Genomic DNA, 26,097 nt, shown 5'->3' with positions numbered 1-26,097 from the left:
GGGAAGGGGAAAGTTCTGTATCCCTTGCACTGAACCCCAGGGGAGAGTACAAGGACCAGAAGGCACCCATTTCCATACCTTTGATTGTTATTGCAGGGCAGCCATAAGCAAGCTTTCCTTCTTTCCCCCCCACCCCACACAGTGTTATCAGCCCCTTTGCCCCATGTTATCTTACTTTTCTTTGCTGTCTCTGTGTGTTTGTGTGCATAATAAAACTTAACGGATTGAGGGGTAAAGGTCCTTATTCATTCAACACATGGTTGTTGGTGGGGGTGTAGTTTACAGGGTAGCAAATGCAATGGACAAGACAGTTTGGTAGGGAACAAGACAGATAAGTGTCACATTACTTTGGCTTGTTGCTGAAACTGGTTTTCAAAGCCTCACAGAGACACAGAGCCCCTCAGTGTGCTCTTCTTATTGCCCTGGTGTCTGGCTGCTCAAAATTGACTTCCAGGCAATTTGCCTTTACCCTCACCCCGGCAGAAACTTTTCTTCCTTTGTTTCACAGATATTATGGAGCACACAGGAGGCAGAAATAACAATAGGGATATTGCTTTCACTGAGGTCTAACGTTGTAAGCAAACAACACCAGCAACCTTTTAAACATCCAAAGGCACATTCCACCACCACTCTGCACTTGCTTGGCCTATGGTTGAACCAGTCCTTACTGTTGTCCAGGCTGCAATGTATGGCTTCATGAGCTATGGGAGCAAGGAGTAGGTTGGGTCTCCCAGGATCAAGATTGACATTTCAAGATCCCCAATGGTTATTTTGAAGTCTGAAAAGAAAGTCCCTGCTTGCAGCTTTCTGAACAGACCTGTGTTCCTAAAGATGCGTGCATCATGCTCCTTTCCTGACCATCCCATGTTGTTGCTGGTGAAACGGCCCCTGTGATCCACCAGCACTTGCAACACCATTGAGAAGTACCCCTTTTGGTTTATGTACTCTTTGCAAGGTTCTCTGGTGCCAAGATAGGGATATGCATTCCATCTATCTCCCCACTGCAGTTAGGGAGCCCCATCATGGCAAAACCATCCATTATGTCCTTCATGTTGCCCAAAGTCACTACCTTTCTTAGCAGAAGTCTGTTGATGGCCCTGCAAACTTGGATCACAACAGATTCCATGGTAGATTTAGCCACTCCAAATTGATTCCCCACTGACTGGTAGCAGTCTGGCGTTACAAGCTTCCACAGAGCTATCACTACTCGCTTCTCCACTTTCAGAGCAGCTCTCATTTTAGTAGTGCTGTGCTTCAGGTCTGGGGAAAACTCTTCACACAGTTCCTGGACAGTAGCCTTACACATTCGAAAGTTCTGCGGTCACTGCTCATCATCCCATAGCTGCATAACGATGCGGTCCACCAGTCAGTGCTTGTTTCCTGGGCCCAGAAACAGCACTCAACTATGTCAAGGTGATGTGTGACTGTTGTCAGTAACTGCAAATTGCTCTGCTTTATGTCTTCCAGCAGGGCTGCTTGCATGGCATCACATTGTTCCATGCGGCAGCTCATGTATCGGGTGTGTAAATACTTCAGCATAAGGCACAAGGTGTTTGTAATGCTCACAACAACAGTGTACAGCTGAGCAGGGGCCATGCTTATTGTGCTATGGCGTCCATGCAGGTAACCCAGGCTTACGAAAAAAGGTGTAAAAAAGACTTGGTTTGTTTCCCATTGATTTCAGTGATGGAGGGAGGTAAGTGCATTAAGGGAGGCTGACGCCATGTTCCCATAATCACCCGTGCCAATGTTTTGGTCCCATAAGGCATTGCAAGCCCAACCCAAAATTCTACTTGACTATGTGCACTGTGAGATAGCTACCCACGATGCAGTGCCCCGTGTGTAGATGCAAACCCTGCTAGTGAGGATACACTCCTCCGACATAATGAGCATAGTGTAGACATGCAAAATCGACTTGCTTAAATCTGAGGATTGATGTTGACTTACATGAAGTCGACTTAACTTTGTAGTGTAGACCTGAGATTCACCACATGGAATTTTTGGGTCCCCCCATCTGATCACATGTTTATCTCCACAGAAGGGTGCAAGATATTTGTTTTTATTGACCACTATTTTCTAAAAAATGGTTCAGGGAAAAGGAAGGGGCCCATGCTCCCTTTGGCACTCTGTGGGAGCCCCTCTATGGGGGTTAAGTAAGTTTCGGTCTCCAAAGAGCTGAAAAGGGTGAGTAGAGGGAAGGTGTGAAGGACTGGACTCCTCTGAGTTGTCCTTCAAGACATGTGGGGGAAATCAATACAAGTTAACACATCCTAAGGCTTTATTGAGGTTTTGTCCACACTACAGCTGGAACAATGATGTTGTAATTGGTTAGAGGCACAGTTGGCTTAACTAGATTACATAGTTTGGTTTGTGTCAAAACAGAAGCTTTTCTTGTTATCTGTGTTTTTGCATCTACAGCTGGCACTCTTTCTATCCATACTTTTAGCAGTGTATTGTGGGACAGTGTATGCAGCTAACCCGGAAGTTGCTCTCTTTGCCAAGGACTATGGATATTTTAGCAGCCTGCTCCCTTCATTCCATTTAGGATTAAGGGATTTCCTATCCAAAAGCCATACCTCTCTCCCTCAGAGGTGACAGTGTCATGGGGACCTTTTTCTCACTTTCAGTTGCTGAGTCCTCCAGATTCTGGAGTTCACTGTTTAACAGTATGGAAGCAGAGATGGACAGAAATGGTAACAGCACCCAAATCCCTCTGAGGTTGTATCTGAATAAAAAACAGAGGTCATTCCTTAGGTCTATCTATAATGCTAATTGAATTACAAGAAGGGCAAAATATGGGCCACGCCAGACTCTTCCCACTGGTTGAGCAAAGATATACCTATCTGGACCAAAGGTAATTGGCTGAGACATAACTGAATGCCCAACCCCATTTTAACTTCGTGTCCAGCTGGAATCTACCGTACACAGCTGAAAATCACACATACTGTCATAGCACTCTGGAGACTGTGACAAACACTAGCTACTGTTCCCTAGCAGAGCTCTTTGGTATGGAGAATACCACAGTTGTGGGGAGCAGTGAACAGGAGGTGAGCATTACAACAGAGCAAGGGCTACTGATCCATGTGAAAGTAGGGGGCTGACAGTGTGGTAGATAGGGATAGATATAGGGCCTTTTGAAAGAAATAAGAAAATATCCATGCTAGGGGAGGTGATAAGGTGATGAGTATTGCCAACAGTGGGGGGATAAGAAAAGGCTGGGCTGCAAGCTTCCAGGGGCACAGCTGGAGGCTGTAGAGGTTAGGGTAGAGGTGTTAGATAAGGGACTGAAGATTGTGTCACTGGCCAAGTACAGCAAGGTCTGTGCTCTACAGACTCTGAGGTGACCTCATTTAGACAATGATATGGCTGGAAGGCGGATGAGGCCTGATGTCTCTGAACCAGGAGGATGGAAACCATCCAGATGTCCTTTCTGTTTCTATATAGACAATCAAGCTATCGACCAGTGAGAACTTTTGCCACCTATGTACCATCCCCTCTACTCCAGGAACTCAGTTCAACCAATAGGATTGCAGCACACAAATCAACTGAAGAGGAACAGTGATGAATGGTTGAGTTACTTCTGATGTCACAGTGACATTACTTTAAAATTGCCATTGAGCTGGTCCTGACTGAAATCATAAGAGTTATAGATAATTGTTAATAATTCTGATTAATTGCAACCTAATTTCTTCTAGTGTGCACATTACTGGAACTTTAACTATATGGAAAGTTTGAAACTAGGGTCCCAAAAAACCATGACACTGAAAATGGTTATTTCTTAAAATTTATTTAAAAGATTGATTTTTAATTAATTTTAACTCAAAAACTGATTAACAGATGTATCCAAAATTCTTCAGAAAATTCAGTAATGACTCATAGATTTTGTGCTGCAAGTTTGACGAGCTGCAGCATTCTCCATGCAAAACAACAATCCTTGTTTTAAGGGAAAAACCGAACCCAACCTCAATCCTGGAGTCACTACCAGCACCTCTGTTTTACATACGTTCTCAGACAAAAACTATAGTAAATTCAAATTAAGATTGAGAGTATATATCCAAAAATTAGAGGTTAAAAACATTACAAGCACGTGTTATCCCCAAAACAAAACTACAAACCCGGAAAATTAAGAGTTAAGGTTAAACTTAAAGGAATCCAAACATGTTAAGGCCTAAAAATGTGTAGTTAAAGCACCCAAAGAACTTTAATCTAAGTCACTTTCAAAAACGAGATTTAGGTTCTTCATAGAATCATAGAAGATTATCATGGAAGAGACCTCAGGAGGTCATCTAGTCCAACGCCCTGCTCAAAGCAGGACCAACCCCAACTATATCATCCCAGGGCTTTGTCAAGCTGGGCCTTAAAAACCTCTAAGGATGGAGATTCCACCACCTCCTTCGGTAACCCCTTCCAGTGTTTCACTATCTTCCTAGTTTTTCTAATATCCAACCTAGACCTCCCCCTCTGCAACTTGAGACCATTGCATCTTGTTCTGTCATCTGCCACCACTGAGAACAGCCGAGCTCCATCCTCTTTGGAACCCCCCTTCAGCTAGTTGAAGGCTGCTATCAAATCTCTCCTCACTCTTCTCTTCTGCAGACTAAATAACCCCAGTTTCCTCAGCCTCTCCTCGTAAGTCATGTGCTCCAGTACCCTACTCATTTTCGTTGCCCTCCACTGGACTTTCTCCAATTTTTCCACACCCTTTCTGTAGTGGGGGGACCAAAACTGGATGCAATACTCCAGGTGTGACCTCATCAGTGCTGAACACAGGGGAATAATCACTTCCCTTGATCTGCTGGCAATGCTCTTACATCACTTAATTGCTTTTGAAAATTTTACCCTCAGCTTGTAACTATGGAGGGACAACTGGTACAATCGTTATGTATGTGTATAAATTAAAATATTTTTAAAAAATCATTATTTTCAATATATAGCCCTACATTTTGGTAATTAGTTGACAGTAGAAATAGGTGAGAACTACAGGAAAAAATGAAAATAAATACAATCTTTCCACTATTTTAAACATTTGTTTTCTTCTATTATAAGTATGCTAAAATGTAAGTTTTTCTGTGGTTCTTTTACCCACTGCCAAATCTCTTTTAACTTTTATGTATTCTTTAAAAACCACCAGTATATTCTCTTCTCAGTACAAAGCAATTTATGTGTGAAACTCCCTGCGTATTGAGGTGATAATATGTCCCTTAATCAGAAGCTCTTTAATGTTCCTGATCTGGCTTTTTAATAGAAAAGTTACAAGCAGTCTGGCTGTGCTTGAAGCAGTATTAAAATCACCAGCCAGGACAGCAGGTTTTGTTTCTTTAAGTGGTTTTTTATTTACTAAAATTTGTGGCAGGCTTAGGACCCTATATTAGGCCACTTTTAATGCTCACTTTGCATTATCAGAATAAAATTGAGGATGTTAAAATGATCCTAATTCTCAAATAAATAGGGTAGTTGATAGCATCCTGGCTGCCTGTATCACTGTCCAATCTAAATGGAGACAAGTGCCCTACTGTGCAAATACCATGAGAGTATCTATATCCTATGAGTTCAACAAGACTACTCATGTGAGTAAAAATACTCTTTGCATGTCAGGGGTGGCTCCAGGCACCAGTAAGCCAAGCGCTTGCTTGGGGCGGCAAGCCGCGGTGGGAGCTCTGCCGGTGAGGGCGGCAGGCAGGTTGCCTTCGGCGGCTTGCCTGTGAAGGGTCTGCTGGTCCCACGGCTTTGGCGGACCTCCCGCAGGCTTGCCGTCGAAGGCAGCCTGCCTGCTATGCTTGGGGCGGCAAAATGCCTAGAGCCGCCCCTGATGCATGTATGCAAGCCCTTATAAGCAAATGAGAAAACATACAAGTTTGAGACTCTTATGGATCGATCTTACCCTAACTCCCAGTAGTAAAGTTTTGCAGCATTGATGGCCCAAAATCATACAGTGACAATTCGTCCCTGGTGTAAATCCAGCAGTGAGTTCAAGCAGGGCTTTGTTTGCCTGGCAGTATTAATGTCTAACCTAGGCTCTTACACTTCCCCTACTCGCATAGTGTCTGGGCATCTCACAGCCATTCATGGATTCATTTATTTATTTTCACAAGTAGAGCTGGATGAGAGGCCATGTCTACACTTACAAGCTTATAGTGGCACAGCTGTACCAGTGCCGCTGTAAGAGCACTCATGTAACCATGTTATGCCATGGCAGAGAGCTCTGCTGTTGACATAATAAAACCAGCTCAACTAGTGACAGTAGCTATGTCAGCGGCAGAGTGTCTTCTGCTGACATAGTGCTGTGCACACAAGCGCTTATACCATCAAAACTTATGTTGCTTGGGTGTTTTTTCCTTACACTCCTGAGCAAAAAAAAGTTTTAACAATGTAAGTGCTAGTGTACACCTGGCCTCAGACAAACCTTTTTTAGGTCAAAAAATGCAGGTTTGGGCTGACTGAAAGAATTCGTGAATTCAAATCAAATTCAAAGAATTGTTTCAGTTGAAGACAAAACAAAACAATTGAAACATTTAGTTTTATCATTTTCTAAATGAACTGCTTGATTTTTTGATTCAGAATGACTTTTTGTTTCAAATGTATTTAACATAAAGGTTAAAAAACTCAGAAATGAAACAAAACACTTTGGATTGAATTAAACATTTTATTTGACACAAAATGTTTTCTTTTTAACTTTGGGTTCACCAAAAAAAATTTTAAAAATTGTTCTGAGGCAACCTGAAATGATTTTTTAAAAATAATTTTGGTTCAACTAGCAAAAAACAAAACAAAACAAAAAAAAACCCACCACAAAAAAAACCCCGTTATTTGCACAGCTCTACTCACAATACCCCTATGAGTGCCACTACCTCTATGAGGTGCTATTATCCCTAATCTGCAGATGGAAAACTGAGGCAATAAAAGGTTATGCAGGAAGCCTGTGACAGTCAGGGCTGATTCTAGGGACAGGTGAGCGGGGCAGTTACGCTGGGTGCTAACTTCCAGGGAGCACTATACACAGCTTGGCTTTTTTTCCCATTCCGCTGTGATTGACTGGCTGTTTTTGCTTTGCTGATTGGCTGGCCTTTTTTTATTTGCTTTGCTGCTCAGGGTATGTGTGTGAAGTGGGTGTACTGCAAATGTTTTCTAGCCTGGTCAGCAAAATAGCTTGGGCCACTTTTGATGACACAGTAGGCAATTTGCCCTCAATCTCCAACATCCCAGGCTGCTACAGGACCATCCTTTCTCTCCACAGGCCTTGCCTTCCTTTTACTTTTCTGACAAAAACAAATTACTGTAAAGGAGAAAATAATTGTATTATTTTTTTTCTCCTACTTGCTTTTCCTCACTGCCCATGTCTGCCTGTCCTCTTTGCTGAGAGGCTGGCAACAAGGAAGCTGCATACACAGCCATTTGCTGGGGTGATTTGTGTGATGTAGGAACTGTGCTTAGGCTGCTACTCAATTTACAAATTCTTTACAAACAGCCATCAGATGGTAGCAACTTTCAGTTGCTTCTGATCTGGGCTGTCACTTAACTAGTGTCCTAGAGGTGAAGGGCTCTGTACCCTTATTAAATAATCCTTTACTTGTATTCTCTATTTAAAATGCATCAGATGGTTTTTCTGATACTGTTTTTCTCTTCTGTTGAAATATGAAAGCTAAAAGTGCTGAAAATGCAGACTGAAAGCTCCCAAGGGGTCAACCCAGGGATGGGGTGGATTGCAGGGAGTCTTTCAGAATAGGGATGGACAGGGAAGACATAGCAAGAGCTGCCAAGTCTGGAAAGCTGAAATCTAGAGAGTCTTAAAATCTCCTAGCCTGTGTAGCTGAAAAACCTCATTTAACAGTTGGAAAAATAAGAACATTTGAGCTTTTTCTCACTACTCTGTTCTATGGTATAGAACAGAATACTCTAAATTATGAGATCACACAGGTAATGTTAGATCTGTGTTTTCTGTGACAATTTAACTGTGAGTATGATATTCCCATAAAAGTCACCACAGGCCACTTAATTAACAGATTTTAATGGGTAACTAAGTAGCCAACGTTACCTTTTCATATAAATTAACTCCACATTTATTATTTCATGAATTTTTGAAAAAGCTATAGTCTTATAGGTTTTCTTGAACATACAGTATATATTGTCTTTCAGTTCAGCTTCAGCCTGAAATTTATCTCTTGGTAAACACAAACTAAATGAATAGTGCAGAACTAATACATTTTGTGCCAAGAAAATGAATGGGTGCAACACTAGATGCTTAGGAGTGGCACTAATTATTCATGTGATTTGTGGCATCCATTCTGATTTAAGACATGGAGGCTGTAACAGGGAAAATCTTTCACAATCTGGCTTGGGAAGAAAACAGAAAAGAACTTAACACACCCACAAGCATGTCTGACCCTCTTAACATCAATATTCCCAGAATGCTAGTCCAGCTCACAGCTATATTGTACTAATTCTAGTATCTGAGCTTTGGGAACAAACTGGAAGGCTTGGGCGTTCCTGTGTGTGAACTGAGGTGGGGTTGTTTTTTTTTTGGTGTGTCTTGCAAGCCAGAATTGTGGAAGGCTTGTCCCACTTTTAGCCTCCATACCTTGACTGCAGGGGCATACCCAGAACTTTTTTTAGCAGGCAGCAAATTGTTTCCAGCCACATTACTCTTAATTCAGCATACTATGAATTCAGATTCTGAACTGCGCAAACTGACTTTTTGGGGCTTCCATGGTTTTGCACTGAAGTACATAAGAACATAAGAATGGCTGTACCAGATCAGACCAAAGGTCCATCTAGCCCAGTATCCTGTTTGCCGACAGTGGCCAATGCCAGGTGCCCCAGAGGGAGTGAACCTAACAGGCAATGATCAAGTGATCTCTCTCCTGCCATCCATCTCCATCCTCTGATGAACAGAGGCTAGGGATACCATTCCTTACCCATCCTGGCTAATAGCCATTTATGGACTTAACCACCATGAATTTATCCAGTTCTCTTTTAAACACTGTTATAGTCCTAGCCTTCACAACCTCCTCAGGCAAGGAGTTTCACAAGTTGACTGTGCACTGTGTGAAGAACTTTCTTTTATTTGTTTTAAACCTGCTGCCTATTAATTTCATTTGGTGACCTCTAGTTCTTGTATTATGGGAATAAGTAAATAACTTTTGCTTATCTTCTTTTTTCACCTCACTCATGATTTTATATACCTCTATCATATCACCCCTTAATCTCCTCTTTTCCAAGCTGAAAAGTCCTAGCCTCTTTAATCTCACCTCATATAGGATCCTATCCAAACCCCTAATCATTTTAGTTGCCTTTTTCTGAATTTTTTCTAGTACCAGTAGTGGGTCCTAAATCTCCCCCCCTTTCTTTGGTTACCATTGGCCCATAATTCAAGTTGAAACAAGGAAGAAGGAAGCAGGGAAAGGAAGAAAAGGTATCAAGGGAAACAGTTGTATTGGCTAGAGGTGTTTTTTTTTAAACTATAGTTATTATTGACAAGCACAGATTTCTTCCATTGACCTAGTTACCACTTCTTGGAGATGTGGATTACCTCAGCAACGGTGTCAGGAATCAGGGCTTGCAGCAGAGTTAGTTTCTAGGCAGGCTCATCAGGACAGGCTACCTGATTGGCTACCTCACCTGATTGGCTGGAGGGGCAGCAGGCCAGCTCTTAAGTCACAAGGTTCAGCAGCTTGCTGGCTGCTCAACACTCATGCCCACTACTGTGCCTACTCCTGCGTTACCTTGTTCCTGCTGCTCCTGCCTTTTATCCAGTCTTGTCTCTGTTCTGCCCCTGCCTTGAACCCCTCCTTGCCTGATACCCTGCTTGCTCCAGTACCTGACCTCCAGCTTGGCCTGTGGCTCAGGCTTCTGACTCTGAATCTGAGCCTCAGCTCACGTGTCTAGTTCCTGACCTCCAGCTTAAACCTTGGCTTCAGCTTCTTACTACTAATTCCGGCTTTGACCAATCCTTAGTTCTTGATTCCTGGTCCCACCACTAGATTCTGATGCCTGCTCTGACCACTAGATGAAACTGCCCTTGTTTTGGTCACCTGACAGACAGAAAACCCCATTCCACTGATGTAGGAAGTGTCTACACTCAGGCCCTAGAGCACCACAGCTGTAGTGCTTTAACTGAGCTGCTGTAGTGCAGACATGGCCTTTTGTAAGGCTTGTCAGGATCTGGCTGTAAAGTACCAACACAGAAAGAGGAAGTGAGTTTTGTCTTTTGAAAGCTCTTATTTTGGAATGGGTCAAGTTTAAGTGAGAGCAATTTGGTTGAGGGAAAACTACAGCCTTATGATTAATTTGGATTCAGCCTTGCCAATCAGAAAACTTCTCTCTTGTAAACATCAACCTCTTAATTAGATAATCTTGCCTTTTTGTTTTCTAACATTAACAAAAATGGATACATTAGTGCCATCCAAAGCTGCCTTAGGAGGATTAGCTAAAGGAAGCTGCATATTGAACTTCACCTTTTAATTAACTTTTAATGAATTGCTCTCACAGCAGAAAGCAGCCACAGAGGGACTCCAAGATGAATGAGTTACCTAAGGTCTAGAGGGTTTTTTTTAGAAAAAAAATATTGATTTAATTGCTTCACCTATATTTCAGTTTTATATATCGTTTGTGCTATGAAGTCATCATGGGATAATGAAAAGAAGATGAGCTGAAAAAAGTTAGATGTGTAACTAATTATATAAACATGTCATCTTTATTTTTTGTCAGTTTATGTTACTGAAAACCATATTTTCCTTAGTTAGTGTTACCTTTATGCCATTATTTTAAACCAGAAGAGAAACAGGGGGAGAGAGAGGGTTGGCTGTAATACCCTTGACTGTTGGGAGTCTAGCTTGTCTATCTCTGCAATGATTGGATTCCATGAATAAAGCTGGGTTGAGGTGAGGATCTCTATCTTGGCAGGTAATCACATTTGGCATTCGCTGTCAGGAAGACAACTTTGGTACTGAGTCTAGAGATCATTAGGAATGAAACATCAAATGCTTGAAAACAAATGAAGGCTTAATCTTCAATGAAAGAGAACATCAGCAAAATGTGGCTTTCATGGTTTTGGTTACCTGACATGCTGTGAACTGGCAGCTTTACCTGGATTGTATTTCCTTTCTCTAGTACCTGTGACATTCTTGAGTTGAAGTATAAAGCAATTAACCTGGTCTACTGCATAAGGAACAAATAGACCTAACTGGGCCAAACTTGGCTCTTGGACGTATGCATGCAGCTTCACTTGAAATTAGTGGGAGACGTGTACATCAGAGGCAGAGTTTGGTCCATTTCTGATAATTTAAGGGTGCTCATAAACATTAGCAATAGGACACATGGTGTGGCTTTAGGACGCTCCCCGGAGGATTTGGGTTCCATAATTTAGCTTGTGACACATATAATACTGCTCTGTGCTTTTTAGCAAGGATCGGTATTTGTTTTCTTTATGTCAGTACCCTGAAGTTCCAGAAAATAAGCATCCCTCAGGCTGGTTAATCAGAAATATATCATAATTATTAGAGTTGCCTGAATGCAGAAAAACACTATGCTCATGAACAGTCATTTCAGTTCCAAGGGGATGTTCACTTTACTATGTTTATGCCCCTTTCTGTTTATGATTTGCAAACATTTGCATATACGCTTTTTTTCCCCATACAGTGAAACAACAGTATTCACAGCCTCAACAAAGGCATTTGTGTACAAACTCAAGTAGTCATTATTTTTTATTCAATGTTCAACTTTCACCTTTTATCATTCTCCTGTTTACAAAGTTTCAGCCATCCAAACAGGAAGCAAAAACAATACCAGGTGACTCAAGGGACTGGTCACACACCACTAATAACTAATGGTGAGTAGTCTGTGTGAGAAGTCCTAGGCTGAAAGTTATTCATTATCCAATAAATGTTTGCAAGAATGAGTATGTTCAGAGAAGACAAGATTGGTCTTGAACAAGTCACAAACAGAGAGAACTGTTATATTTGCCAGATAATTGATCCTCAATAAATAATTCATCCAGCTCTAGTAACATTTATTTATTATTTATCAGACACATACTGACATAGGTGTACATGGTGCCTCAATACATATAATTAAAATAATTTTGCATTAACATCAGATTTATGGGATGAGCAAAACCATATTTCATTTCTGTTAAAATAGCATAATAATCTTTGCAATAATTAAAAAAAAATGTGCATTCACTTAGAGTTATGGGATGAGCAAAAACAGATATTTCATTTCTGTTAAAATATCATAATGATCTTTGCAAAACACAATACAATAGAAATTGTTTATCCACAATCTGAGATGAATTCGCAGTAGTTTGTTACACGTAGAACAGATTTTGGTTTAAATGTATGCCCGATCATTTCTTAAATTTCAATTCTGACCTTCTGACTCCATTAATTGAGATCAAGCAGGGTCGTACAAACTGATAGCTCAGATTTTCTTAGGTTATATATTTGATAATAGTGATATGATAAATAATGAGATACACATATATACAGTTCAATAACTGTAACTTCTTACTTTTGTGACCTCAGACTACTACAGCTCATATTTTGCATAAAATAGGGAACAAAATATATAACGGAAAAAGGAAGGTTAATAACAATTAAAATTTAGAAAAGTGGAAAGCAAATGTAAAGATGGCCATGAGGAAATTCAAGAACTTCAGACACTTTTGTTTAACACAAAGCACAATCATTAAAAATAATGTCAACAATTAATAGACTCAGAGCTTTCCCCAGGCGGAGCCCATCATTTAATCCAGTGGCTCCTACAGTTTTTGTATAAACATTTAGAATTTTTTTCCTAAAAAGTCTGAGTGTCATTTACTAAAGGGGCAAAATAAACACGGAACTGAAAAATGTCCTGGAATTTTCTCCCTATTCATAGGCTAAATTGTGAAATAAGAGATGCTCTGTATAGTTCAGGAAAAGTATGTATATTATCTGTTCTCTGGGCTCAATCTGTGTTTCACCTAAACAAAGGCATTTGCTAGGAGTACTCTGTCTAACAGATCAATTGCGTATTATTTCCTATGCTTTGCTAGTGTGTGTCTCCAGAATTAATCAGAAAAAGAAGTGCAGTTCATATGTAAATGCTGTGCACCATGTGATGCCTTCCACCAAGTGTGCAACCACTATGATTCCTAGTACAAATCAGAGCTAACACAGGCCCTGACTCAGCAAAGCACTTAAACATGTGATTTGCTTTAAGAATGACTGGAGTCACACTGAAGTTAACTGGACTACTCATGTGCTTAACATACTTTGTTGAATCAGAGTTCTAGCCAGCAATAACATGCACACTCTAGAACTGGTCATAAAATTTCCAGCCAAATTTTTTTTTAGACAAAAATTGGCTTGTGAGTAAATGGAAATTTTCATGAATAGAAAATGTTTGTGTTTTGTCAAAAAAACTGAAAACATTTTTTCTCATTTTTAAAGTGGAAAATTTTTGGTTTTTGGAAAACTCTTGTCCTCCCCCAACAATTTCCAAAATTGTCAGCAAAAATAAAAAAAAATGTTTTAGTCAAAAGTAATTTGGGGAAATTAAGATAATTTCCTGAGCAGCTCTAATGCTCACCATTTGCCTCGCGTGTATCATTTTCTGTGGTCTCTGTACATTCTTCAAGACATGTTCTTACCTGTTTATAACAGAGTTCAGCTCTGCAGACCTGGGGGATTCTAAAAGATGACAGTATAGGGTTGTTGAGGCAAACCCAGGGTTGGCACTAGACACCACCCAAAGAAGCAGGTGCTTGGGGTGGCCAGTACCAGGTCTTCTGTGGCAATTCGGTGGCGGGTCTCTCAGTACCTCTCGGAGAGAAGGATCTGCCACCACTTTTTTTTTTTTTTTTTTTGCCTCTTGAGGCGACAGAAAAACTGGAGCAGGCCCTGGGTAAACCATCACATGCAGTCCCTTGTGGGGGCTCAGTGGGTTAAAATATTGGAGACAGAGCATGTTGGAGGTTTGCTTTAGCTTACTGCTAAAGGAATTATGGTGGGACAGGGTATTGGGACCTATAAACTACTGAGCACCTGATTGTGCAAACCTTACTCACGTTAGTAAGTGCTAAATAGTGTGCTCACCAAGGGCTCAGCTGTATCACAAGGCCCAATCCAAGGTTGGGGCAGAATTCTATCCTGACCTCCCCAGAAATCAGGGGGAACTTGCCCTATGCTGCACTCCTTCAGGAGATTCAACTCCCCCCACCACTGTGCCCATACCACTCTGGGCTCGTATAGAAGGCTGATGGGGCCATGGTTACTGTGTGTATATTGTTCCTTGTTTTGGTCTGAAAATGGTGTTTCTGATTTTTAAAATAATTGTCCTTCTTTACTTGCTGTTATTCCTAATATATATAAATGGATTCATCTTTTAGTTCCTTTAACCCAATGAAATGTTAAATACAGTTATAGAGAATATTTATAAAGCAAACAGTTAGCCTGCATTGATATGCTCTCAAATGAGTTTAGTACGACTGGTGCAACTTTTCTAACATAAATCAGATCTAACTATTTATAATTTAAAATCTAAATCTAAATAAATCTAAATATTATAAATATTTAGATCTGATCTACGTTAGAAAAGTTGTATGGTGGTACTAAACTAGTTTTAAACAAATCTAGTTACACTAGCGCAACTCTCTAATGTATATGCACTTAAACTGATTTAAACCTAACTTAAATATCTTACTAATTTAACATAAATCAATAGAAACCCTGTTTTGAGGGCATTAGGCCTTGTGCAGCCCTTCACCCATAGTGACTAACTTCTTTACTCACATACTCTAAACAACATAAATTCCATGATGAAAATCATTTTTGGTATTCTTCACCTCTTTATTCTTCATCCCTTAATAGATGGTTCCCAAGGAGGAGGGGGTTTTAAAGACTGTTTGGTGTCCTTAGAACTCTGGGAGTTGGTTCATGAAAGGAATTTTATAGTACTGCCTTTTGAAGAATATGTACTTCCATCAAAAATGTATATGAAGACTTGTAAATGCTCATGTTTTGTTAAGAGTAAATGTGATGGGATTTGGGATGGCCCTTGCTCATGTGATTTCAGTCATACAGAGCTCTGATAGTGGGAGGATGGATGGAAGCAGGGTGACCAGATGTCCCGATTTTAGGGACAGTCCTGATATTTGTAGCTTTTTCTTATATGGAACCTATTACCCCCCACACTCTGTCTCAATTTTTCATACTTGCTGTCTGGTCACTTAAGGTGGAAGGCCGTCTGCTTGTCATTGAGACACTAGTGATTCATTGCTTTCATGTACCTTGTTCAAAAGGCTTATTTTCCCTTTGATTGTTTGTTGGGATTGTCACTTAGGATAATGGTTACTTTTCTACTGGGAATGCCCCAATAGTGTGCCCCATTTTATACCACGGTGTTTACCCTTCTTTGTCCACTTTGAAGCATTCACTTCATTTTGTAAATCGTTATTTATCATGGGAGATCCTTCCTGCTTTAAAAACATCATGCATATTAGTAAAATCAAAACAACTCACTGTTACCATCATATTATTGCATTGTACAGATGGTATTCACCCAGACTGCGAGTGATCAGTTAATGCTACTATGTGCAAGTGAAGTTTATGGTCTAGTTCTAATGGATGCAAATCCCAATCCTTCCATCCCATGAGGGGACCCAAGGTGTCCTGCATGTTCTGAAGACTGAGGGAAAAAATAGTAAAAGATAGTTTGAGGTCATCTTCTGTCCTTTTTGAATAATTCTGAAAAGAAAATAGTTGGAAAGACAAGGACATATGTGTTTTCTCTTGAAGACAAATCATCTAGTGCCTACACAGACAATTTCTTTGAAACACTTCATCTCTTGAAAACATGACCTTTAAAAGTCTGCCAAGGTTAGTGCATTCTAGAATGAGGAGCACACTAAATGCTGGTCATGCAAATTAAAGCTGCTGAGGGGAGTTCTTACTCCCACTTTTTATTTTTCCAAGATTCATTACAAATAAATACAGCTGGTTTGCCAGATCTTCTCCTTTCTCCACCCTTTCAGGTCTCATGTGTTCCCCTTCTCGTGGATCGAATGAATTAGGTGAAGTTAGAGGAAGAAGTCTGATTTCATTTAGTTTGACTATAAAAGTCATCTCATTCCACAATTTAATTCTGATGATTTAAGAATTTACAGGGCAAATTCTCCCCTTTGCAGATTATAACTTATTCCCATGTCAGCCGAGAACTCAGTAGAGGGGCTTTTGCACAATTGTGAGGGAAATATAAGAATGCCATGGATGTGGCATTCTGCATCTCTGGACCACCCCATCCAGTTCTCCTGGATGGGATGGTCCATCCTAGAAAGGATCATAGATCCTCTTAATATGCAATGTTTGAGAACACTGAAGAAAACATGCTCCTAGGGCCTGATCCAAACTCCTTTGAGGACAATGAAAATATTTCTATTGACTTCAGTGGCTGTTGGATCAGGCCCTGATAGCACACATAAATGGAGTATACAGTTAAGCCAACATACTATCATCAGATATGCACTGTGGATCTCTGCAATGTGGCATCATTATATGTATCAGTTTATAAACAAAATTTCAGCTCAACTTGTACCACATGCTGCCATCCTCAAAAAGGATGGATCTCCAAATTTATATGCCATAAGTCTTTGTGTTGGGAGTGCGTCCAAAAGGTGCTATGGTCTGACCAAAAAGTGTGTGAAATAATAAAAACACAACCCTAAGTCAGATTACACCATCAGAAAAATGCAGATCAGAGGTAAAAAAAAATTGAGTTAAAGTTAGTGCCAACCTCAACTGGAATGACTTGCACACTTCAGCATCCACACATGTGTAGTCATTAGGGAGTTGGCTGGGTAAATGTGTATTTTCTCACCTGTCAGCTAAATCAGAGATCGAAATGCAAAATGTAGCACTCAGGAACATTATATAGATTTGTGACACTCCCCAGAGGACTTTGAGTCTGTAAAGCAATGAATGGATTAAATGGAGACATAAATATAGCGTTTTCAGCTATGACAGATATAAGCCTTCTCTGTTGTTGTTTACGTTATGTAAAGAAAAACAGCACTTATTTTCTTTAAACCAGCATTCTACTTTTAAAAGAAAAGAAACATCTGTAACTAAATGAATAAGCTGAGAAATGTACAAGACAATTCATTTGGCACCACTGGGGTGAATAAAATGGATTGAATTTTTTAAATGTGTAAGTGAATACTCTATAATGGAAGCTGCCTATGTAGAATGTGAATTGGCATTCTATTATTTTGTGCCATGTTTCACACATGCCAGTGAAATAATATATTCTATGGGACTATTTTATTTTTAAGCAGAGGCATAAATATGCTTTGGATAATGACAATGCCTGCTGGGAAACCGACCAGTGTACTTCCAGGTAAGAAAATGAATAGGAAACATATTAGGTGTCTTGAGGTTTAATCAGATACCTACATCTAGCTCCATGTATTAGATGAACTATTTGCTGAAAAATAACTATGTGCTTTTGACTGGCGGAATGATATGTGTAGAGCATAGTAGAAAGGTGTAGAGCATAGTATAAGTCTGTGGCTCTGTCTGAAGGTTTTGCAAAACCTTTCCTCCACTTGGTCCTCTACCTAGAAGGCCATACGACATTTCCTTAGCTTATAGTGTGGGACCTTCAACCAAACCAACTGGACAATTCTACATTACTGTTCACTTTGCCAATCATATACTTACAATGCAGGAGAGGAATATTATTTCTGGCAGTTTGGAACTGTGTATAATTCTGCGATTCTAATAGTATCGAAAGCCCCATGCTTCCCTCATGCTCATGGACGGAGGCAGCCTGTGCATGTGGAAGGTGGGGATGTCCCCTAGATAGCATGTTGCCCATCCCCATACCTAACAGAAGCCTCTCCATGGGGGCACTGCAGAACTCCACAAACCAAGACGGGTGTACCAGGCTGGGTGGGATCAGGTGAGAGAGCCTTGGGCATTCCTGGATTCTCCTATCCCCTCCCAACTCACAGCAGAAGCTGGCACAACATTGTAGCCTAACATTGTACCAACTTATGCAGCTTCCCCTTCTGCACTGCAGACCCTCCATTTAAGGGGGCTTCATGAAACAGCTGTAAGGTGAAAGCCCCTGGCAGCATGAGTCCTATGAGAACCATTCTTTTTCCAGGTTCAGTAGGAGCTGGTTGGGCAAGATAGCAGTGTAATGGCCAGGGTCATTTATGGGATCCTAAAAGATCATAAGGGAATTGTGGGTTTGGAGATTAGCACTCCTGGCTTCTTCTGTAGGGGATTCCCGCTCTCCTTGATTGGAGAAATTATTTTCAATTCACCAAATTGGAAGTACAGTATTGGAATTTTTCCTCCCCAGGAGGGTTATTCAGTCATATAAGAGAATGGGGCCCATTGCTAGAAGAATACGACTACAACACAAATCCAGTGAAGAAATGATAGTTACATATACGTTGAGGATTACTATTAATCTGTCATAAGTAAATAACATATACTATAAATATTACAGTAATATAACATAAGGAATCTACTGACCATAGCTAGGTCCATCAGAAGAGTAATAGTATACCAGTCTTGTTATGTACAGAATATTTGCAGTTTTATGGGGGGATATATAGAAATTATAGATGAATAGTAGCATTTGGAGTCAGGTAGACAACTTGCATATTAATAAAATAATATATATGTTTCATAATATATCTTAAGCCTGTGTACAATCCATTTACAACGTGAAGCATACTAAGCCTCCCAGGCTAGTTTGGGTTAGTGCATCTCTACTGATTTCAGTGCTGATTTACATCAGGTGGGAATGTGGCCTACTCTCTGTAGCAGAATTACTTAAACTGACAGATGTTATGAAAAATCTAAGGCAGATAGCTACCTGGGGAAGAGAAGGTGTAAACCTCTTGATGGTGCACACATTGTAACCTTTACTCACCCAAGTAATACCACTCAGAACCCAGATGGGAATGCCTGTGCGAGTAAGGAGTTCCAGGATCCAGTCCCAGGTCTGGCTTTCTTTTCCACCATGGAGTTATTGAAGCCCCTTTGGAATATAAAAAGCTACAACGTGATCTATACATATTAATGTGCAAGGATTTTTTTCCTATTGTCTATACCTTTCAAGCTAAGCCTGACTGACAGCCTAATCTATGATTTCCAAGCCTTAGGATGGTCTGATTTTAAGACAGGCCTCCTCTTCTTTTACATGCATTACTATGGAATTTCCAGTTCTGGTGGCTGTTGTATTATAAGATGCTTAATAACATTAGTAGACTTCATGTCTTGGGATTTTTCACTTTTTTATTTTCTAGGTTCCAATTTGATGGAAAAGTCAGAAATGTTGCCATTTTGAATGGCTGGATTTCCTGGACTTTTAAAGACATTCAGGTTGGCATGTGACTTTTTTATTTAGGTTTTTAAAATTTGTATCTGTTTCACTTAATGTAAATATACTGACACACATTTTATAGTAAAATATTATTCCATTATAAAACATGGAAAGGCTTTCTCTTTCATTTTCTCTCTACAGCACTGGGCAGATCTATTTCATTCATCTATACAAGAGCTACTGTTGGTGAATATTTCTGATTTGACAGTCAAATCAAATAAACAAGACCAAAGCCTTATGTAAGAAAAAAGAATCATGACAATTTTTTCTTCTCCTTAGTAGCCATGTTCGTAGCCATATTTATTTTAGGTAGCCTTGGGCAAAAAGTTATGCGTCTCATTAATCTAAATCAACCTTCCAGGATTTTATGGAAAACTGTTGTTTCTGTTGCCACATTATGTATGTTTTTTTTACCTCCCTTTTGTTCTTCAATATAGTGCTTATGAAGCTAAGGAACAATTGTCACGTCCTATTATGTGAACTAAATGTACAAGAATTGATGGGGCTTTCTACCTAATGTCGTTAACGTGAACCTGATTTGTTTATTTAATGAACAAAATGTCACAGTACGTCTGCATCCTCCTGACATCTGAAACACTGGCAGCTGCTGGTGGCAGATTTCCTGAAAACTGGGGTGCAGAATTAAACAATTCAATTTGCATGTTATAAAAAAAAAAGGATTGAGGTGGGTGGAGGAAATGGAAGACAAGAATCTCTTTTGAAAACATTCTTTAAAAAAAAAAAAGCCTCTGTTTTTGTGCACAGATGTCCTGTGTACTATTGTACTGTGACGGGGGGAGGAGAGAAAGAGACAGAGAGAGAAAGCTAGTCTAATCCTGACACATAACCTATTTCAGGACAAGTAGATTTAGAGAAGTTCATTTAGATTCAGGGTTTAAAATATGATTCCATTATGAGATGTTGGGTTGGTAAATGAGAAATATTCGCCATGGGGGGCAGTTTACAAGATAGAATTACTACAGGATTGCAACTCGCCTCAACCTCCTTATAAAGAGCTATATTAAAGTGATAATAGTGATCACGGTGACATGCAAGTTTTGCAAAATGGCAGTGTTGATAATTATTTTAGGAAGTAATCAAACTTGTGAGAATTACTGAAGACATTTACACTATACAGTTGCTAATCCTATGACATTTCTTCCTAAACACCCAGAATTTAAATGGTTCTTTAAAATAACGTGTGCATACCACTGAAGTTTTTAAACAGAAGTAAAACCTCCTTGAGACTTGTTGAGTTTTAACGGCTCAGTGGGAAGGCAATGTTGAGTCTCCGCACGTTCCAGGCAAAGGCAAAGGAAAGGCAGTTGCTCTGGTTTCTTGTTTAGGTTGCAATGTGCATTTTTCATCGTGGCCAATGCTGCAGCCAACCTTCATATGCAAAGGAAAGAAAACACAATCTTTGTATATATTACATGACAGTGCAGAGCTCTGAGCTACTTGGTAAAAGGCACAGTTATGAGTATGTCTGGCAATTAAAAATAATTGGGAAGCAGGTTTGCCACTAACTCTTCCAAGAATGCCAGTTATGATATAATGATGTTTCATTAGACATGCTGAAAGCTGTGAGCTCCGTATGGCAGTGGCAATTAGTAAGGATCATAAAGGGAAAAAAAAGAAGAAACATTAAAAATACCCCCAAAAAGATTAGCATAGTATTTAATGGCCACTTCATTAGCTAATTGATTTCTTATTAGTTACAGGGAAAAGCCCAGTTAGGGGCTCTGCACAGCTAATTAATAGCATTTACACAATTAGTCAGTTGCTCATTTTGTAACCAAACATTCTTGGAATCGACTGTGGCTGTGATGCTCTGGGCCATTTGATTCACTTTATTTTATTTTGTTTTTTTTTGCTAATATTGGCTTAACCTTCAAATCGAAAATTCCCTCCCTAAGGGCCCCACCATATTTAATCACAATGTTATATAAACAGCAAAGGGCTATGTCATGCAATCTCAGGGTGAGATTCTGTTCCCCTTAATTTTTATTTGCAGCTCGCTTTATTAGCCCTATGAAGTCAATAGCAGTCAGTAAGTGGACTCATCTGTCCCCTTCCCTGACAGCTGATATTTTTGTCCATCAAATATTGTTATTATTTTGCAATTATTATTGACCACACTTTTTTTTTTTTTTTTGCTTCTGCATTGGGAGAGGTATGCAGGAAGTCTGGTGAAGGTGTTTGTTTCTAATGAAGTTGCATCCTGTTGCAAAAGCAATGCATTTAATAGGAAAGTGGTCATTTCAAAAGCCATGTTTTTTACATTAGCATATACTTGGAATTAAGGGTATGCGAGGGGAAATTGTGATCTGTTATATGGCTCAGAAAAGGATGTATTGGATTAATGGGGCATTTTATTATTGACTTGGTAAAAACTTATGACTGATATGATAATAAATAATACACCTCTACCTCGATATAAAGCTGTCCTTGGGAGCCAAAATTTTTTACTGCATTTTAGGTGAAACCATGTTATATTGAACTTGCTTTGATCCACCAGAGTGTGCAGCCCCGCCCCCCTGGAGTGCTGCTTTACCGCGTTATATGCAAATTAGTTTTATATCGGGTGGCGTTATATCGAGCTAGCAATGTACTAAATATTTAATAAAACATAAAAAAGAAAAGTGCCTGTACACTTTCAGTGTATTCAGGCATTTGAGAACCTCACAGAACCCAGTTACTCCTTTGGCAAAATCCTGCATTCCTTATAGTCCCAAAACTCCAGTGGACCAAGAAGGGCCAAATTCTGAGCTCACTGAAACCAGTCACAAAATTTTCCCTAGTATTCAGGCTCCTATTCAGGAACAAGCCTTCTAGCACTAAGGGATAAGGGTTATTAGTAATGCAGAACAAGGCTGTGTATGTGAAATGAAGGTCAAAATTTTTACCAGCCTCTTTCCCCAAACACATTGGCTAAATTGTTATAAAATAATTAAATAAAAACAAAAAACATGATGCCCGGGCAGTTCAGAGATGACACTGAATCATCAATATATTAATTATTATACTTAGTTATCCTTTTCTTCCTCTTTTCTTTTTCTTGTCTTTTATTTAATGTTTCTTTGCCACAAATGTGAAATGAGTCATAATTTTAATTTACTATTACAGTATTAATTGTGGCTAATGGAAAAACACTCTCTGAGACATATAATGGTAATTATTCCTCTCCTCCTTCCTCTTTTTCTGATAATTTATTCCTTAAATATATTTACAAACTGTGGATTTTAATGGATGACCATTTCCATGTGGTCTTCATTTTAATAGTGCATGTAAATAATGTATTTTCTTTCCTCTACATTGTTTTTCCTCTTGGTTGATAATATGCATCTTGCTTATTTACTGCAAAGGATTATTAAAAACAAAGCGTGAGGTTAAGAATAAGTAGAACCAAAAAAGGAACAAGATTAAGTTATTTTAAACCAGTGGCTTTGAAAATTCAGGGGTATTTTCTCTGAAACTAAGCATCAAAAGTATGTTCATTGTCTAGACTTCTACTGTAATCTTAAAGCACCTTATAAACACTGAATGAAATTCACAGCACTCATATTGGGCCTATTTAAATCATTGGCAAAACAACCCTTTATTATATCCATTATATAAAGGGAAATTGGAGCACAGACAGGTAGTTTGGTTGAATGTTCAATTGCTCCATGTGCAGAATTCTAGTGGTCTCGTAGGATCAGGCCCTAAGTGACTTGCACAAGGTCAGCCAATGGGTCAAAAGGAGGGTCAGGAATAGGACCCAGGAATCTTGACTCCTAATCTCATTCTGTAACCACTATGCTACACCTGAAGTTGTGTTTCTAGTCTGTACTATTCAGGTTTGTGTACCATGCCCATCAATATGCTCTCTGAATTCCCTTTTTGGTAACATAACAATAATAGCATCCACTGGTGTATTTCACAAAGAAGTAGTGGGAGGTGACAATAGGGAAAGCAAGAAGCTTCCATTTCCATAGCCAATATCTGTTCTCATTCTTGATTGTCCTTTTCAGGAACACACACTACACACCTCATTCCTTCTTCTTGCTTTAGTCTGTGTAAACTCAACGCTAGCTTTTCAAAATCCACAGACTTAAAAAACCTTACTGTCCATATGGTGCCTGTTGCCTCTGCTTAGGTTTGTTCTTTGTATCAGCATCACTTCTGTTTGCAATTTGAGGAGAAGCTACTTCTGGATATTTCATTCTTTTAAGGTAATTTTGAGAGATGTGTTACCCTTAGTTGTTTGGTTTGTAGCAAGCTGGCTTCAAATATTCCTCTCTTGTTCAGTAAAGGTTAGTCTTGCAGGCTCTCCAAAACAAAGCAAACCAGGCCACTGGAACAAAATGATTTGAATGAATCAGTCAGATTTACTTTTGGGACAGACAGGCAGGGAGATGAATTACACTGTATTGCATAATGGCAGATTGCAACGTGACTGTGCATGCCTCATGTCATGTTCTAGCTTGTCAGTGGGTTTTGCTATTGTTTTTAAAGAGTGCGCAAAGTGTTTTCCAATTACTCTCAAAGGCAAGTGATCAACCTAACCTCCCCCTTCCATTTCTTTTCCAGGTGTCTGAATGAATAGCAGATGGTGGAACACATTTCTATAATGTGAATGGTTTAAGGTGATCATTCTAGGAAGTAAGAGACATTTCCATCTGCAAGCACAGAAATATTATCTTAAAGACGGCACCCTTTTAAAATAGAACCCTGCACACATGCAGATAGCAGAGAGCATTTTCAAATATCCTGCGGAACCTGTGGATGATTTTAGTCTTTATAAAATATAAATTAGGGCTGTTGATTAATTGCAATTAACTCACGCAATTAACAAAAAAAATCACAATTAAAAAATTAATCATGATTAATCGCAGTTTTAATTGCACTGTTAAACAATAGAATACCAATTGAAATTTTTTACATATTTTGGATGTTTATCTACATTTTCAAATATATTGATTTCAGTTAAAACACAGAATACAAGTATACAATGCGCACTTTATATTGTTATTTTTATTACACATATTCACGCTATAAAATGATAAACAAAAGAAATAGTATTTTTCAATTCATCTCATACAAGTACTGTAGCGCAGTCTCTTTATCGTGAAAGTGCAATTTACAAATGTAGATTTTTTTTTTTTGTTACATAACTACTGTCAAAAACAAAACACTGTAAAACTTTAGAGCCTATACGTCAGTGGTAGGCAACCTGCAACCCTATATGTCAGTGATGGCCAGCACGTCCCTGCGGCCCTTGCCGCTTCCCGCAGCTCCCATTAGCCAGGAATGGCGAACTGCGGCCAGTGGGAGCTCCGGATGGTCATGCAAATGTAAACAAACTATCTGGCATCCCAATAGCGATTACCTTGATGGGCCACAGGTTGCCCACCACTGCTATAAGTCCACTCAGTCCTACTTCTTGTTCATCCAATCACTAAGATAAACAAGTTTGTTTACATTTACAGGGGGTAATGCTCCCCACTTCTTATTTACAATGTCATCAGAAAGTGAGAACAGGCATTCACATGGAACTTTTGTAGCCAGCATTGCAAGATATTAATGTGCCAGATATAAAAATTTTATTAAAGCTAATGTTAAAAAATTATATGGTACACAAGTTAAGAAAAGAGTGTCTGTACATCTGGGTATAGTTCTTAGATTATCCACAAATACAAGGTTTGTTTTTAAAGCCATAAGATACATTAAACATTCATATGCCCCATCATGCTTTGGCCACCATTCCAGAGGACATGCTTCCATGCTGATGACACTCATTAAAAAAATAATGCGTTAATTAAATTTTGACTGAAATCCTTGGGGAAAATTGTATGTCTCTGGCTCTAGTTTACTCCCATTCTGCCATATATTTCATATTATAGCAGTCTTGGATGATGACTCAGCACATGTTGTTCATTTTAAGAACACTTTCGCTGCAGATTTGACAAAATGCAAAGAAGGTACCAACGTGAGATTTCTAAAGATAGCTACAGCACTCGACCCAAGGTTTAAGAATCTGAAGTGCCTTTCAAAAGAGAGGGACGAGGTATGGAGCATGCTTTCAGATATCTTAAAAGAGCAACCCTCCGATCCAGAAACTACAGAACCCGAACCACCAAAAAAGAAAATCAACCTTCTGCTGGTGGCATCTGACTCAGATGATGAAAATGAACATGTGTCGGTCGCACTGCTTTGGATTGTTATCAAGCAGAACCTGTCATCAGCATGGACGCATGTCCCTTGGAATGATGGTTGAAGCATGAAAGGATAAATGAATCTTTAGTGCATCTGGCATATAAATATTTTGCACACCACAGCTACAACAGTGCCATCAGAACGCCTGTTTTCACTTTCTGGTGACATTCTAAACAAGAAGCAGGCAGCATTATCTCCTGTAAATGTACACAAACTTGTTTTTATAATAGGCTGAACAAGAAATTGGATTGACTGGACTTGTAAGTTCTAAGGTTTACATTGTTTTGTTTTTGAGTGCAGTTTCTTTTTGTACATAATTCTACATTTGTAAGTTCAGCTTTCATGATAGATTGCACTACAGTTACTTGTAATAGGTGAATTGAAAAGTACTATTTCATTTGTTTTTTACAGTGCAAATATTTATAATAAAAAATATAAAGTGAGCATTGTACACTTTGTATTCTGTGTTGTAACTGAAATCAATATATTTGAAAATGTAGAAAACGTCCAAAAGTATTTAAATAA

Source organism: Chelonoidis abingdonii, chromosome 1 (genome assembly GCF_003597395.2).
Source record: "Chelonoidis abingdonii isolate Lonesome George chromosome 1, CheloAbing_2.0, whole genome shotgun sequence".
NCBI lineage: Eukaryota > Metazoa > Chordata > Testudines > Testudinidae > Chelonoidis > Chelonoidis abingdonii.
Note: the sequence above shows the minus strand (reverse complement) of the source record.